Source organism: Podarcis erhardii (genome assembly GCF_964252035.2).
Source record: "Podarcis erhardii genome assembly, chromosome: 17".
NCBI lineage: Eukaryota > Metazoa > Chordata > Lepidosauria > Squamata > Lacertidae > Podarcis > Podarcis erhardii.
Window position 1 is genome coordinate 6,156,816 of NC_138515.1, and position 16,793 is coordinate 6,173,608.

At 43.9% G+C, this 16,793-nt stretch overlaps 1 protein-coding gene and 1 long non-coding RNA gene across 2 annotated transcripts in view; one reads left to right on the forward strand and one right to left on the reverse strand.

The window, feature by feature from the left end:
- Positions 1–16,793, forward strand: part of LOC309332210 (afadin- and alpha-actinin-binding protein A-like) — a 101,682-nt gene that overhangs the window by 45,538 nt on the left and 39,351 nt on the right. The window lies entirely within an intron of this gene.
- The window catches only part of LOC309332555, a 103,890-nt gene continuing 101,571 nt past the window's right edge, over positions 14,475–16,793 (reverse strand). Inside the window, exon 2 of the long non-coding RNA XR_014152171.1 lies at positions 14,475–14,594. This is a non-coding gene — a long non-coding RNA (uncharacterized lncRNA). The remainder of the gene's footprint in view (positions 14,595–16,793) is intronic.

The following is a 16,793-nucleotide window of genomic DNA, read 5'->3' on the forward strand; positions in this document are numbered from 1 at the left end:
TCGACAAATGGAGAGAAAGAGTCCCTTAGCACCTTTGAGGGGAAGCCCTGCCTCAGTTCCCCTCAGTGATTGGGGGGGGGGGAGGAACCAATGGGGGAAAGCTGGTTGCAAGCAGGGTCGTAAAAGCCGCTGTGGGAATTTCTCAAAGAAGAGCAGGGAAATTGCTAGAAAGATATCACAAGGAGAAAGTCTGAAAAGCGATGAACAACAAAGCCCACAGAGCCTTTTGTAAGCAGAAAATTCAAGCATGCATTACTATCAGATACTTTTGCTTGTTACTACCAGATAATTTATAACTGACCCTCCTGTTTCGGGGTGGGGGTGGATACTGTTAATGGCTTGTCCGTATAATGAAAGGCACAGAGTGGTATTAAATAACCCTGCTGATGATTCTGACTCATCTACTGCAGTGCCATAGCAGACCTGTGCTAGGATCAAACTACATGTTACCTTAAGCCTGCTTTTTAAAAAGCATGCCCACCCAACCCAAAACAGCAGCTGCATGATTCCAGCTGCAGGGAGAGGGGGTTAACCCCTTCACCCCAAAGCTGTTTCACCACCACAAATGCCTCTCAGCCGCTCATTCCCTCCCAAGGATCTGTTTCCAGTGGGGAAATGGTAGGGGGAGGAAAGTATTGCCCCTCCACGGTTTCCAATCCATTTTTAACAAAAATGTTAACTGGGCATTGTTAAGCATATTTTGTTTTCGTTTTAAAGTGCTTATCTTCTTGCAATTGAACCAGTTGCCTAGCCTTAGGCTTGCAAGGTGCACTGTGGAATAATGAGAACTGCTACAGGTCATAGTACGATGATGGGCTGCTGCTCAGCTGTTCTGACGTCTGGTGGTCTGAGCCTTGGGTGAGACTGCTGACTGCCATGGGAAAGCAGGCTAAATTTGAACCCTCTTGGCTACTTGGGGTCTAAATGAAAGGGGTTGAGATGTCTTCATGCCATGGCCTTTTTGGAAAGATACTTCACAGATACAAATTATCTGAAGGACCTTGGAGCCATTCACCAGAAACAAACATTACTTGTTGCTTAGATAGCAGAATATTGCAAAATCTCGAAGAATAGCTGCCTCCAATTCTCTTTGGACTTCAAGCCATCTGACAACTATTTCCTGTCCTTGAGAGAAGAACAGGGTGCCTGTTTCACCCCACAGAGGAAATACATCAAGCCCCCACCGAGAAGCAAATTTGCATAAAAGTTGCATATGGTGATTTATAGGTGTATGGATAATTGCCACAATATGACCAGAATGCAATGCATCTTACCATAGTGATTAAGATGCTTAACTAGCTGTAATTTAGAGGGACCAATTTGCAACCAGATTCCATTCTGTAAGCAATGGAATTTCAGCGCGTTTGTGTGGCATTTAGTGCGCTGTAAAATATAAATGCGGGGTAGGCTGTCAGGCTTGGCTGTCTTAATTAATGTGGGCATTTTATGCACCATAAATTAAAATATAAGAACAGGAAAGGAGCTGGAGCCAGATGCTTGGGCTGTTTCGCCCTGGCTGCCTCGACCACTTCATTCTCCTCTGCCTTCTGTTTTGTGGCAACAGAAGGAAAAATACGTCAACATGAGTAGCTTAGGAAGGCAAAAGAAGCTTCTTGTTTCAGTAGTCTGGAGTGGGGTGCAACGCAAAGGCTCAGGTTGCCTCTGTTATTTTCCTGGTCTGACCAGTCAAACCACATTCTGGTAGGTATCAAAAGGAGTTATACATTTCAGACCTGGCTTAGCAGAAAGTGCTACCCCAGGATACCCCTGACCACGGTGCTCCCCATCTCTGTCAAGCAGTGGCATAGCGTGGGGGGTGCAGGGGGGGGCCGGACGCACCGGGCACAAATCTGGGGGTTAGGGTTAGGGGGCGCAAATCCACAGGTTAGGGGGCGCAAATTACTTGCCTTGCCCTGGGTGCTGACAACCCACGCTACGCCACTGCTGTCAAGTTCTGCTTAGGTGGTGAAGGCGGTATTTTTAAAAGGGAAATACAGTCCCTGGGGCCCTGCTGAATTGGAGGGAAGGAGACTCGCTTCTGTCAGTGCTGAGCCAAAGCTGAAAGCAAGCAATACTAAAACCGGGAGGGGGCATTTCCAGCTTGCATTTCTCCCGGTGAGCAGCCAAAGCTGGAAGGTGGAACCAATGCTCAAACTATGGGGTGGGTGGGGGGTGGAGGTAGGGGAGCCTTAATTAAATCCACAAGCCCCAACCCCTGTCTCCCTCTAATTTTAGCCACATCCTGAGCCTTGCATCTTTTAAAAAAACCAATAGTGAAGCACACAAACCCGCCATAACTCAGGCACTACTAGATTCAAAAATGCAGCAAACAGAAGATTTTTCACTGCCAAACAGGCACTGGGCCCCAATTAAGGCTACCAACTGAGCAGGTCCTGAGAGTGGAAGCTGGCATTGTCATTTGCAGTGAGTCCAGAGCGTACCACAAAAGTTGTCTAGCCAACTACAGTGTAAAGTTTCTAAATGCTTATGAAGGGAAGGGGGGAAAATAGCTCTGTCCCGTGGGCAGCTTGCCTGTACACAAAAGAACCACCTCTACATGTTGCTAGGCACATAAAGCCTTGGAATGGTGGTGTCCATAACGCAAATTTGCATAACATTTGTATATGCTAATTCTATTTATATAGATTCAAATTTAGGCCCACCTTCAAAAGAGAAAAAAGGGAACTCTGGCTTTTGTCATCAGAGCTTATTTTATGGGGTGCCAACAGGATTTTCTGGGCTCTGTGTTTTATATATAGACTGGGTCCGCCACATCACCTTCCCATACATTGGCAAGAACCACTGTACATATTAAACTCATACAAGACTTGTCCCACAAACATGATTCTCTTCCCTCTCTCATGCACAATTTTCTCTCCTCCCCTGTGAAGCTTTTCCACATCCCTACAGGTATTCTGCCACATCAGGACCATGCACACATGATATCTGGCAAGCACAGATCACACAAACAGGAAAATGTCCAACGTACCAAACAGATAAGTCAAGAAAGATAGTCACGCCACACATGATGTGCATTGTATCACCCACTCTTTCCCTTCCTGCCATTGGTCTGCTCAGAATCGGTCTCCTCAGGGTGTCTCTCTCCCCAAGGGGTAAAATTATAAGGGTAGCAGCATTTTCTACCAGGGAGAAAAGTATGTGTGAGGGGGGAGGATTTTGAGTGCAAATCCAGACCAAGGGAAAGGTTTTCAGCACCTCTTCTACCCTTCCCCTCCTGTTCTTGATCAGCCTCAAAGCTCCAGGCAGTTGCTTTGCTCTTTAAAAAATGCTGAGGAAAAAGCCATGCAATCACATGTCATGTATACTTTGCCTCATAGTTTGTGAGAGCTCTGGCTAGGGCACAACTGGAACCCAAGAGGTTTCTGATTTAAGCCCTGGCGTCTCTGAAGGGCAACCGGCTTCATCTTAACCCTAGTTAAAATTATGACAGGAAAGGAATGGGGCGAAGGCTTGATGAATTCACATTTTTTACTGCTCAACTCCAATTTTAGTCCCATTGTGTATACACACCTGTTACTGAACGCTACTCAAGGAGTCCTAAGAGGAGGATAGGGAGAAGGGCTTTCTGCTGCAGATAGTTCTCAGGGATAGGAGCAAATAAATGAGCACAAATGAAGAAAAGGTGGCAGGTACAGGAGGTAACCCATGGGTACGCAAACTAAGGCCCAGGGGCCAGATCCAGCCCAATCACCTTCTAAATCTGGCCTGCGGATGGTCTGAGAATCAGCGTGTTTTTACATGAGTAGAATGTGTCCTTTTATTTAAAATGCATCTGGGTTATTTGTGGGGCATAGGAATTCGTTCATATTTTTTTGCAAAATATAGTCTGGACCCCCACAAGGTCTGAGCGACAGTGGACTGGCCCCCTGCTGAAAAAGTTTGCTGACCCCTGAGGTAACCTAAGCAGCAGCATGTGGGTTTAAGAAGGTGGAGGTGAAATCAGGATACAGTGGTACCTTGGAAGTCGAACGGAATCCGTTTCGAAAGTCCCTTCAACTTCCAAAAGGTTCGGAAACCAAGGCGTGGCTTCCGATTGGCTGCAGGAACCTCCTGCAGCCAATCAGAAGCCGCATCAGACGTTCAGGTTCCAAAGAACGTTTGCAAACTGGAACACTCACTTGCAGATTTGCGGCGTTCGGGAGCCAAAATGTTCGACTTGCAAGGCATTTGGGATCCAAGGTACGACTGTACTTGTGTAGTACAGCCCTCCCATTAGGCAACATGATGTTGAGATGTGGCAATGAGGTGCTGCCTTAAGGTAGTTGGCTGCTCTCAAGTATGGTGGATAATGACCCCATCCCCGTCACCAGTATTGGAAAAAAATACAACTACCTGTCCAGTCATAAGATGTAACAGGGGTGGGTACATCTTATCCTTTACCTTAGACAGGAAAAATTACCGTATTTTTTGCTCCATAACACTCAGTTTTTCCTCCTAGAAAGTAGGGGAAATGTCTGTGCGTGTTATGGAGCGAATGCCTACAGAAGGCGGGGGGATCTGCTGCAGTCGTGAGCAGAGAATCCATGGTTCCCCTTCCCTCCCTCCTCCGTGGCTCGCTTGGCTCGCTTTGAAACATCAAAGCGGGAGAAGAGCCACTGAGTGGGGAGAAGAGAGGGACAGAGAGCCTGGTTACAAAGCACAGATCCACATGGATCCTCAGGATTTTTGCACTGGGTCACCCCAAATTCACCATCAGATCACATAGCATGTCCACGGCTACAGCTTGCACCAAAAAAATCACGCACCCACTGTTGCCTGGGGCTGCAGTGGTGCAAAAACGTGGTTACAAAGCATGGATCCACATGGATCCTCAGGATTTTTGCATTGGGCTACCCCAAACTCACCGTCAGATCACATGTCTGTGGCCACAGCATGACCCACAAAAATCATACATCCACTGTTTCGTTTAGAATATTTTTTTTCTTGTTTTCCTCCTCTAAAAACTATGTGCGTGTTATGGTTGGGTGCATGTTATAGAGCGAAAAATACGGTATATATATATATATATATATATATATATATATATATGCATGTGCAGGTATACCACTAACTCATACAGAAAACATTGAAGCACTGTACAGCAAGTATAAAATCACAGTAAGCATATAAAAATATAAAAACAGAAACACCATAAATATTTGGCCAGTCCAAGGCCAGTCCTGTACGAAGGTGAGTCCGCCAGCACCTGTGAACCTTTCCAAGGATGACAACAGCCATCTTTACCAAGCCTTTGTGTCTACCTGCAGTAAAACTTTACAATGGTTCTTTTATTCGTGAAACAGGTAGTATGTCACAGGACAAAAGAAGCTGGAAACCTGGGATTGTAAACATTGGCTAATCTCCCTTTAAACAAACAGCCCAACCTAGAAGGACAGGGAAATGGGACTAGGTGGGGCACAGCTAGCTATGTTCTTGGCTTGCTCTGTGCCGATTCACCATCATTACCGTTACCACATGCAAAGAGATATTTAAAAGGGGGAAAGATAAACTCTTGGGTTCATTAGTTCTCTAGCAAGGTTTCCCAAATTTGGGTCTCCAGCTGTTGTTGGACTACAAAGCCCATCATCCCTAGCTAGTAGGACCAGTGTTCAGGGATGATGGGAACTGTACAGGGTCGGATTTAGGTTTGATGAGGCCCTAAACTACTGAAGGTAATGGGGCCCTTTATATGTCCAGCTGTCCTTTGTCAACAACAAATTGTCGCTGTTTTTTTGTGTTGAATATGTGCTATATGGTAATTTATGGACCTAATAGGTATCTAAAGCCATTTGCACATAACAAAACCAGTGATATTTTAGGAAGCTAGCAGGCGGGGGCCATTACTTACATCACAGGAGCCTACACAACACAAAACACTGTTGTTGTATGTGGGTTTTATTTTATTTGTTTTTTATCTTATATTTTGGAAATGTACATACAGGTTGTTGTTTTTCCTTTAATTTTTGGGGGGGCCCAAAAGAGTGGGGCCCTAAGCTATGGCTTGTTTAGCATATATGTAAATCCGGCACTGGTCTGGAACTGTAGTCCAGAAACAGCTGGAGACCCAAGTTTGGGAAACCATACTCTAAAGGCTCTTCTTGCCTTAGGGCTGTTGCTTAGCCAGCTTCTTCTGTAGCCAGCCTCCCTCCACACCAGCACAATCCTTAAGAATGCTGCTTCGGTGAGGAGGAATTAAATAACCTTTTCATGAGGGTAAAAGAGGAGAGCGCAAAATATGGTCTGAAGCTCAACTTCAAAAAAACTAAGATCATGGCCACTGGGCCCATCACCTCCTGGCAAATAGAAGGGGAAGAAATGGAGGCAGTGAGAGATTTTACTTTCTTGGGCTAAGTGATCACTGCAGATGGTGACAGCAGTCACGAAATTAAAAGACGCCTGCTTCTTGGGAGAAAAGCAATGACAAACCTAGACAGCATCTTAAAAAGCAGAGATATCACCTTGCCGACAAAGGTCCGTATAGTTAAAGCTATGGTTTTCCCAGTAGTGACATATGGAAGTGAGAGCTGGACCATAAAGAAGGCTGATCGCCAAAGAATTGATGCTTTTGAATTATGGTGCTGGAGGAGACTCTTGAGAGTCCCATGGATTGCAAGAAGATCAAACCTCTCCATTCTGAAGGAAATCAGCCCTGAGTGCTCACTGGAAGGACAGATCCTGAAGCTGTGGATCCAATACCTCATGAGAAGAGAAGACTCCCAGGAAAAGACCCTGATGTTGGGGAAGATGGAGGGCACAAGGAGAAGGGGACAACAGAGGATGGGATGGTTGGACAGTGTTCTCGAAGCCACCAGCATGAGTTTGACCAAACTGTGGGAGGCAGTGGAAGACAAGAGTGCCTGGCGTGCTCTGGTCCATGGGCTCTGGTCCATTTCTTCCCCTGCTATTTGCCAGGAGGTGATGGGAGCAGTGGCCATGATCTTCGTTTCTTTGATGTTGAGCTTCAAACCATATTTTGCGCTCTCCTCTTTCACCCTCATTAAAAGGTTCTTTAATTCCTCCATCAAGGTTTGTCATCTGCATATCTGAGGTTGTTGATATTTCTTCCAGCAATCTTAATTCCGGCTAGGGATTCATCCAGCCCAGCCTTTCGCATGATGAATTCTGCATATAAGTTAAATAAGCAGGGTTAGACCATAGCATTAAAAACCCCCAAACACTCTTGGTTATTATGGTAATATACCACATGTCTATCCAAAAACATTTCACACCGTTGAAACAAATCCAGCTATATTTTGAAATCTTTTAACTATGCTGGTTCCCATCCAAATAATCCTGCGAATTGTGGTTTTAGTGAGGATACAGAAAATTATTTGACTACCCTCTTCGCAGAGCTACAGTTCCTAGAATTCTGTGGACCAAGGGAACCTTTAAGTGTCTACTCAGGAGAGCCTCCTTGGTTTGACTTTCCAACAGGTAAGTGGGTATAAGATTGCAGACTAACAGCACAATCCGAACTTTATCTATACTCAAAAGGACATCCTGTTGAATTTAATGGGGCTTACTCTCAAGTAAATAGAGTTAGGATTAAGGGTGGAATGCAGATCCTTCTTTAATCTAGAAACCAAGCTATTTGTTTTATCCTTACACAGAGAGCAGTCCAATAAATATTTGCAGAGCCTCATAACCTTTCTACCTCAGACACAATAGGACGCAGGGAAAAAAAGTTTTCTGGACTGATTGCAAAATTAACTTCAGTATTCAGGCAACCCGTACAGCAACATTATGAGGTGCCAGGATAGATGATTGCCAGATTCCTAGGAGTTAGGTACCATCTATTTATGAGTTTAAGGGTTAATTCTCTATTGGTTGCCGAAACAGACGTAAACAGACGTTGTTTGTTTGTCTAAAGTCCTGTGTCAAGTTCATAGCCAAAATTGCATTCCCAAGGACAATTGAACCAACTGATGCACTGAATAGAATGGTATAGCTTGCAAATGTTATACTTGGACCACGTCCTTCTGTGGAAATTACATGTCTTTGAAATGCGACTATTGGTCTTGTGGCTGCCTTATTGGTCATTGGGTTAGCAAAAAAAAGTTGCAGATTTGTTGGAGTAGCAGTCAAGGGCATAGCTGTCAACTTTTCCCTTTTTTTAAGGGAAAATCCTATTCGGAATAAGGGAATTTCCCTTAGAAAAAGGGAAGCGTTGACAGCTATGGTCAAGGGGTCTGTAAGTTTCCTAATGTAGTTTGTATTTCTTGGACTGAGAGTGTTGTGTTTCTCTTATAAAAATCACATAACTGGTATGCAACTTTTCCCCACCTTCTGACCACATCAAATTGTTGTGAGGTAATGTGAAATAGTAGGATTTTTGTTTGGGGGGGGGCAGGCCTTTTGTTGGGGGGAAGGTGGAAGTTTTTTATGTCTGATGTTTTATTGTATTTTAAATATTTTGTTGGAAGCCACCCAGAGTGGCTGGGGAAACCCAGCCAGATGGGCGGGGTATAAATAATAAATTATATTATCACCTCAGTTAGCTATGTATTTTTATTGATTGGGGGGCAGCTACCCCTCCCTGCCCCCCCTCCCGGCCATGCCCATGTCTCTTTCCATGCATTAAGCATGGTTTGCATGACTCTCCTTCAAATTTTTAGGCAAGTTCTAAGTTTTTGCTTTAAGAAAGGGTATTCTGAGGTCCATATTCCCTCAGCTAGTTCTGTTTCCCATTGGACCCATTGTTTTGAGGTGTCATCTAAAATAAAAGGGATGGCATGTCTTACTTGGTGACAGAGCCTCTGACTTGGGCTGCAGATTGTGGGTGCTCGTGACATCACTTGTGCCATCATATGCGTGCAACATGATGTCATGTTGCACATGTGCCTTGGGCCGAAGCCTCTGCCTCCTCAGTGGGGTCTTTGATGGGGGTCCCTGTGCAGCCCAGCTTCTAGGTTGCATCTGCGGCCACAACAGGCCTCAGGGGAGGTCTCACAGCAGAGGGCTTGGTCTGGTCACAGCAGTGGCAGCAGGAGTGGGGCGGCAAAGCACACATTTTTTGGGCCATGGGCACAGGCATCCACAACCCCATGGAGATTGTGTCTATGTCATGCTGTGTGACGTCACATGTGCGACCCCGCTGGGCACCCACAGTGCAAATTTTGTGGGTGCCAAGGCCCCCCAGGCCCCCCAGAGATGGTGCCTATGCTTGGAGAGCAATAAAATATAGCTCCAGGCATAGGATGCTCCAGCCTCCTTTCACTGTGGGGAGAAACAGGAGTTTGGCATTTATTCGGGGCCTTTTGCAGGAAAAAAAGAAATGAATTTTTTCCCCTGCCACTTTCGTATCTAGTTGAGTGGGGTCTAAATTGGGAATGATTGGAATAGAAACAGCAGTTTTCGTAGGATCATTGTTTTTACCATTACTGATTTGTCTGGGAAGGTGACATGGGTGTTGCTCATTTTTTTCCAAATGTTGAAGAATTTTTTTTAAAAAAATACTTTTTATTGAGTTTTCCACTTTTATCATAATCACATTTTGTTACATAATTCTATAACTTAATATATTACTCTATAAGCGCATCGACCTCCTTCCCTCCCCCTTTTTGACTTCCACACATCTTTCTGTATTTTCCGCATTTCTATGATCACATATTTACCTTCTATCTTATTATAATTGTTCACCTTATTATCGGTAAGTCTGTTCCTTATATTTACATCACAAAACATTTCAATTCCGACCTACAAACATTTTCAGATGTTTACAATTTTCTTTCATATAAAGTATAAATTTGTTCCAGTCCTTTTGAAACAGTTAGTCTGGTTTCTCTTCAGATCGTATAAATCTTTCGCCTTTTACAAATTTTGAAGAATTGTCTGCCATACAAGGGGATAGTTTTGTGAATAGAGTCTGTTAAGGTTTCTTGTTATATAATACAGTGGTACTGCGGTTTACAAACTTAATCCGTTCCTGAAGTCTGTTCTTAAACCAAAGCCGTTCTTAAACTGAGGTGCGCTTTCCGTAATGAGGCCTCCTGCCACCAGTGCCCTTCCACCATTCGGCTTCCATTCATAGACTGAGGTAAATTCACAAACTGGAACACTACTTCCGGTTTTGCGGAGTTCGTAAACCGAATATTTCGTTAACAGGGCTGTTTGTAAACCGAGGTACAACTGTAATTCCTAAATATCTATGCTTTGTGTGACAGAGTCTAATGCTTGTGAATTCTGTGAGTGTTTTTTGATTCTTGGGTGATACAATGAAGCATAAAGCTTCGGATTGTGACAAGCTAACCTGCAGGCCTGCAAAACTGTTAAGCTCTCAGCAGGTCAGGTGTCACAATAATTAAATCAACAGCAAATAACCCAATTGTATAGTTTGGTTCCCAAACTGGATTCCTTTGGTGTCTGGATTCCTTTGTGTCAGAACAAGCTATATGCCTTGTTCTGAGGCATAAAGCTAATGGTTCTAAAGCTAGGATGAACAAAAAGGGAGGGTGTACCCCAATACACATTTCCCTTGGAGTAAGCACCCCCATAATGAATTCAGGTGGGATTACTTCTGAGTAGACATGTATAGGATTCTACTGTTAGATGGTGTCTGGTGGAAAAGATATCAGGTTGCAGCAAGGCTGGCTGGGACAATGGGCCACTCTCCTTTCGAAAATGAAAAAGCCAGCGACTATTGAAATCCAAGGGAGAGAGCCTATTACGTATTTCTTTGTCCAAGAAAGCCTTGCTGCAACCTGATATCCCTTTACACTGGGCATAATCAAATGCCTCTTTCTTTCAATTTTAAGGCTGTTACATACAGATTTCAGACCACCCTTCCCATCGTACTCAGAAAATGTTCTTCTCCTCTCTCCTAGTCTCCTTTTAAAAATTATTATTTGCTAAATCCAGCTTGAAGGAGTTTTGATTTACTCAAAGACAGGCACAGTGACTTGTGGTTTCTTTTCCTTTTCATTTTTTTGTCCTAGTAAAAGTATTGTTTTACTATTGCTGCATGGAATTTTCTAAATGCCCAGCATTGCTACTTGTGATTTTCCGCCTTTTTATTGGATTTTAGAGCTTGCCGATCAGGAGGTCGGCGGTTCAAATCCCCATGACGGGGTGAGCTCCCGTTGCTCGGTCCCTGCTCCTGCCAACCTAGCAGTTCAAAAGCACATCAAAGTGCAAGTAGATAAATAGGTGCCGCTCCTACGGGAAGGTAAACTGCATTTCCGTGCGCTGCTCTGGTTCGCCAGAAGCAGCTTAGTCATGCTGGCCACATGACCCGGAAGCTGTACGCCGGCTCCCTCGGTCAGTAAAGCGAGATGAGTGCCGCAACCCCAGAGTCGGTCACGACTGGACCTAATACCTTTAATGCTGAGGTAAGGGAGTATTACAGATTCCTCAACCTGCAGTTGTGGCAGCTCAGGCTGTGAGAACAGGCATTTTATAAGCACAAAAGAGTGTCCTTCTTTCATCTGTGAAATATCAGGAGGGGTATGCCCCCCGCAGCTAAAGTTTGGATCACCAAGTTCCATGCCTGAAGAGGAAACATACAAGAACAGACAGAAGTTGTTGCAGTCTGAAGGGGCCTTTTTGTCATGGAGTTGCAAAGAGCAGATTGCACTACAATGTTACTTTTCCTTGTCCCAGATTTGCACAAGGGGAGGTATGGCTCTGCTTCCAGTAACTTCACAGTCTTTCTGGCCTTGACTGGAAAGCATGTGAATTGGACAGGGAACAAGAACCAAAGCTGCACCCTGTGATGGGAGGAGCCGGGGCGTTTTGTAGGAACCTGGCACACTCAGGGACATTCTTCTCTGACTTTTCAGCAAATATAATCAGTCTTGAGACCCTTAGCGTGTGGAAAAACAATGGGATATATGCCAGCAGGACTCACTTTCCCAGTTGCTTAGCAGAAGCAGAACTATACATTGCCTTTGGGCAAAGAGCTGTTTCCAAAAACACAATTGTCATCGCCAGTGAAATATATTCGGAGTGTGGATTTCATGCTCTTTATTCAGCTCATAGTAGTGAGTTCCCCCAAAATATCTGCTTTATATACATTATTTACACAATGGGCCCCACGTGATTGACTAATTCCGGGATTCTCCTGTAGGCCAATCAGGTTGCACATTCATTTCCACCTGGAGCTGGATTGGGTGGCTCCTGCATACCAATCATATTGCTGCGTTGTTCTAGGACCAATCAGACTGCTGCATTCTGAATCCTATTGTTCTAGGACCAATCAGGCTGCTGCATTTTGGATCCTATTGTTCTCAGTACATAATACCGATGAAAGGGGTATGGTAGCTTTAGGGGAGAATCAGTGGACATAACCGATGGGTGCTTTATTTGCACTGTGCCTACTTATTATCTTTTGCAAATATTCTGGTACCAGGGATTACCACATTTTGTTCCTTATTGGTTTGGATATGTTACGCTGAATGTTATTAAAATATTAGTTCTATACTTGTGTGGTCTTCCACATCCCACATCCTCTTTTTAAAATTACTCTGTTTCCTCCGCAATGAGTTTACTTAATATTTGGATCCTGGCTAGAGAATTAGGAAATCCTGGGCTGCCCAGATGTCAAGATCATCCTTCTCAGCTTCACTGATGTGGTCCAAAGGAAAACAGAGCAATACAGTGGTACCTCGGTTTAAGAACAGTCCGATTTAAGAACGATTTGGTTTACAAACTCCACAAAACCAGAAATAGTGTCTTGGTTTGAGAACTGTACCTTGGTCTAAGAACGGAATCAGAATGTTACATGGAACTGGTGGAAATGACTGGCAGAATCCGAGACCAGGGAGAAGAGTCGGTAGAAGAAGGTTGGAAGAAATTTAAAGACTATCTACAGAAACATTGTAAAATTAAGGAATGTTAGAAGGATGCTGGAATGAAGTTATGTGGTTTTAGCAGTAATGTTACAAAGGAGTATGTAAAAATGGATTGTTAACAGGTGAGAATGTAAAGTTACAATATATTAAGATAAATTATTAAGATAAAAACAAAGATGGAAAGGATTTGCTGAATTAACTAACTGAACTAGAACACAAAAAAGGGAGGTGTGAGGAGGTCAAGGAAACAAGCAAATGAAAGATAAGATATGGAAAAATTGATTTGTTTTTAATTGTTTCTATTTTTTGTATTTTGTATTTTTTGTTTTATTTTCTTTTATTTTTGTATTTTTTTTGAAACTTCAATAAATATTATTTTTTAAAAAAAGAACGGAATCAGAATGGTGGAAGGGCACTGGCGGCGGGAGGCCTCATTAGGGAAAGCGTGCCTCGGTTTAAGAATGGTTTTGGTTTAAGAATAGACTTCTGGAACAGATTAAGTTCATAAACTGAGGTACCAGTGTATGTTTGGCACTAGCTGAGCTGCAGGTTGCTGGAAGGAGATATACAAGGTGCCTTAGGGTCTCCACTCTGGTTTTGTGTTGGGTTTACTCCTTAGCCTTATCTTCCCCTGGTGATATCCTGCAAGGCAGTGGAGGTTTGGGGGTCAGAGTTTTCCTTCTCCTGGATGGTCTTGTCTGCTCAATCTGCCAGAGCCTGTCTTCACATGGAGGGGAAGTCCCTAACACACCAATGGTTTCAAACCCATTGGATACTCTCACCTGGTTTGCCAGCCAGTCGAAGCCGTTCCCGAGGTGTGATCACTGTTGCATGCTGACAGCTTCTAGGAGAAACCGGTGAGAGCTGAGTCCAGGGTGTGGACCAAAGGTGGACAAACTACACCAGAAGGAGAACAATGTGTCCCCCACCAAATGGATTAAAATTAAAAGGTAAAGGACCCCTGGGCGGTTAAGTCCAGTCAAAGATGGCTATGGGGTTGCGGCGCTCATCTCGCTTTCAGGCCGAGGGAGGCGGCGTTTGTCCCCAGACAGCTTTCCGGGTCATGTGGCCAGCAGAACTAAACCGCTTCTGGCACCCCATACACCTCAGTGGGAGGATTAAGGCAACAATATACTGAAGATATACATAAAGGTAAAGGGACCCCTGACCATTAGGTCCAGTGGCGAATGACTCTGGGGTTGTGGCGCTTATCTCGCTTTATTGGCCAAGGGAGCCAGCGTACAGGTTCCGGGTCATGTGGCCAGCATGACTAAGCTGCTTCTGGCGAACCAGAGCAGCGCACGGAAACACTGTTTACCTTCCTGCCAGAGCGATACCTATTTATCTACTTGCACTTTGACGTGCTTTCGAACTGCTAGGTTGGCAGGAGCAGGGACTGAACAACGGGAGCTCACCCCGTTGCGGGGATTCGAACCACAGACCTTCTGATCAGCAAGACCAACAGGCTCAGTGGTTTAACCCACAGTGCCACCTGTGTCCCTCGAAGATATACATACTGAAGGGCAAATTAGGATTGAGTGGCTGTTCCACTAAATCTCCCCTTCCAGTAATGAGTGTGTAAGATTGCTCCATCTGAAATTAGGGGAAACTGCAGCTTTCATTTTGCATGGTTTGTACTACCCCCATACAGAAAAGGAGAGGGAGCCTGACACAGCCCTTTTTGAGCTCTATACAGTGGTGCCTCGCAAGACGAAAATAATTCGTTCCGCGAGTCTTTTCGTCTTGCGAAGCACGGTCTGTCGCAACTGCGCCTCTTCAAGCGGCTTTAGGAAAAAAGCGAACGAACTCGCAAGACGTTTTCGTCTTGCAAAGCAAGCCCATAGGGAAATTCGTCTTGCGAAGCGACGCAAAAACCGAAAAACCCTTTCGTCTTGCGCGTTTTTCATTTTGCGAGGCATTCGTCTTGCGGGGCACCACTGTACCTCATTCCTCCAACATTTTTCCGATGAAAATTGGGATGTCCTATTCAATAATTATAATTATACCCCACCCATCTGACTGCGTTGCCCCATCACTCTGGGCAGCTTCTAGCATATATAAAAACGTAATAAAATATAAAGCGTTAAAAAAACCTTTCCTATACAGGGCTACCTTCAGATGGAACGGGGGTTGCATAACTCCATACCCTCCAACATTTCTCTAATGGAAATAGGGACGTCCTAAGGAAAAGTGAGACATTTTGAGATCAAATCAGAAACCAGGCCAGTTTCTGTAAATCTGGGATTGTCCCTGGAAAATAGGTATACTTGGAGGGTCTGACACCGGCATAACTTGTAAACTGCCCTGTGATCTTCAGATAGAGGGTGATGTATAAATTTAATAAATGCTAACAATAATATTAAATAATAACTTCCACCGACAGGTCTTTCCCTTAGCTGACACAAGGAGGTAGGTTGGGACAAGTTACTTACACGGACTTCAGGCCAGATCAGTGAGGTGAGGAAAGGTACATTACATCCTAATTTCTCCCAGCCAATGTATTTGGTGGGCTAGGATTGCACCCTAAATTAGTGATTTGCATAAAGGAAGATCCCTGCATGTATGAAGGTATTTCAGTGCACTGGCATGTACTACAATAGGGCTGATTTCTTTGTAAGTCTACTGGGTGGAGTCTGAATATTATGGAGACAGCTCTCCCTGTGCTGTTGCTGGCAGGATATTTCTCTGGCATTCTTGCCACTGTGCGGACAGTAATGGAAATACAGGTCTTGGACATGGTAGAATGGATCTGAAAGCATCTATAATAAAGTCAGCAGGCAAGAGTGTACAATGGCAAAACAGGGCGATCCCAGGAGACTTACTTGTAACAGACACAGCTGACTTTGTGATGTAAGCTCATAACAGCGGCAGGTTCGATATTATATCCTGCTGTATGATTGGGTGCCTGTGAGACACTCAGCAGTAAACATTTATTTACATTGTTATCATTATAACTCATTTATAGTCATGACAAAACTCAGGTTTTTTTAAAAAACACCAACACGCAGAATATAATCTAAATCAATGCAGAAGCTACTACCACTACTCTTGCACAAGCTTTATTGATATAAACCTCAAAAATGTATTTTCCATAGTTAAGCTTTTACCTCTATCTTCAGTATATTTTATTTTATTGCTATGGCTAGTGGCTGATGCAAATAAAGATTCTTCTGATCTGATCTTGCACAAACTTATTGTTTGTGCAAATTTTGCCGTCTCCAAAATATAAATGCTAGAAACTTGGTGGAGGAAGCGGAAACTGGAAGAAGGACAGTGTGTGACAGACTTCCATCCCCACCTGGAAATGTAAGGTACCCCTTTGCAGTGTGGTTTTTTTAACCTCTTTTCCTGTAGCTAAGAGCAATGTCACCATCTGTAGACATTTAATGTGAGTGGCTAAAGCCAGGTCAACAACTTTCGGGTCTTCCTTTCAAAAAATCTCAATAACTTTCGGTGTGTCCTAGTTTTTACTTTCTTAAATATGGCAACCCTAAAGGCACATTGGCATTAGAGGAAATTTATGTGCATGCCATGAGACGCCTCACTTGCTCCTTTTTGCAGATCCCATCGCTATTGAAGGCACAAGAACGGAGCGCTGCTCATCTTAGCCACCTCTGAACTGGCAGACCTGCAAACAATTCGGTTCTCCCCCGCAGCCGTCTGACAAATGCTGATTTTCCTCTTGCCGTGCACTTATTTTTTAAAATCCCGTTTGCTTAAAAATGAATGAATGAATGAATGCAGGGCCGGATTTAAGTTTGATGGGGTCCAGCTGTCCTTTGTCAACAACAAACTGTCGCTGTTTTTTGTGTTGAATATATGCTATATGAGGTGGTAATTTATGGACCTAATAGGTATCTAAAGCCATTTGCACATAACAAAATATGTATTTTTATCAAAGTAATTGTTGACAGGAAATACAATTAAGAAAAAGTATATTAATAGTGAAATTATTATTATTACATCCAAGGTTTTTTTCTTTTATCCCCCCCCCCAAAAAAAACC